Below are 585 nucleotides of genomic sequence, written 5' to 3'. Positions count from 1 at the left end.
GCAGCTATTGTGAAGGGGAGTGTTTCCATGTGCTCTTTCTCTGATTGCTTGTTATTGGTATTTAGAAAGGCTACAGACTTTTGTAGATTAATTTTGTAACCTGCCACTTTACTGAACGTGCTAATAATTTCTAGGAGTTTTGTGGTAGAATTTTTGGCATCTCTTAGATATGTCATATCATCTGCAAAAAGGTATTATTTGATCTCTTCATTTCCAATTATTACTCCTTTAATATCCTGCTCTTGTCTTATTGCTCTTGCAAGAGTTTCAAGCGCTACATTAAAGAGAAGTGGAGAGAGTTAACAGCCTTGTCTGGTTCCTGAATTCAATGGGAATGCTTCCAATTTTTCTCCATTTAGAATGATGTTGGCTGTGGGTTTGTTATATATGGCTTTAATTGTGTTGAGATATGTTCTCTCCAGTCCAATTCCCTCTAGGACTTCGAACATAAATGTGTGTTGAATTTTGTCAAAGGCCTTCTCTGCATCTACTGAGATGGCCATGTGGTTCTTGTCATTGAGCCCATTTATGTGATTTATGACATTTATTGACTTATGTATATTGAACCATCCCTGCATCTCTGGA

The sequence above is a fragment of the Nannospalax galili genome, unplaced genomic scaffold, assembly GCF_000622305.1.
Source record: "Nannospalax galili isolate Female #2095 unplaced genomic scaffold, S.galili_v1.0 scaffold15, whole genome shotgun sequence".
Classification (NCBI taxonomy): domain Eukaryota; kingdom Metazoa; phylum Chordata; class Mammalia; order Rodentia; family Spalacidae; genus Nannospalax; species Nannospalax galili.
This window is presented reverse-complemented; position numbering follows the sequence as displayed.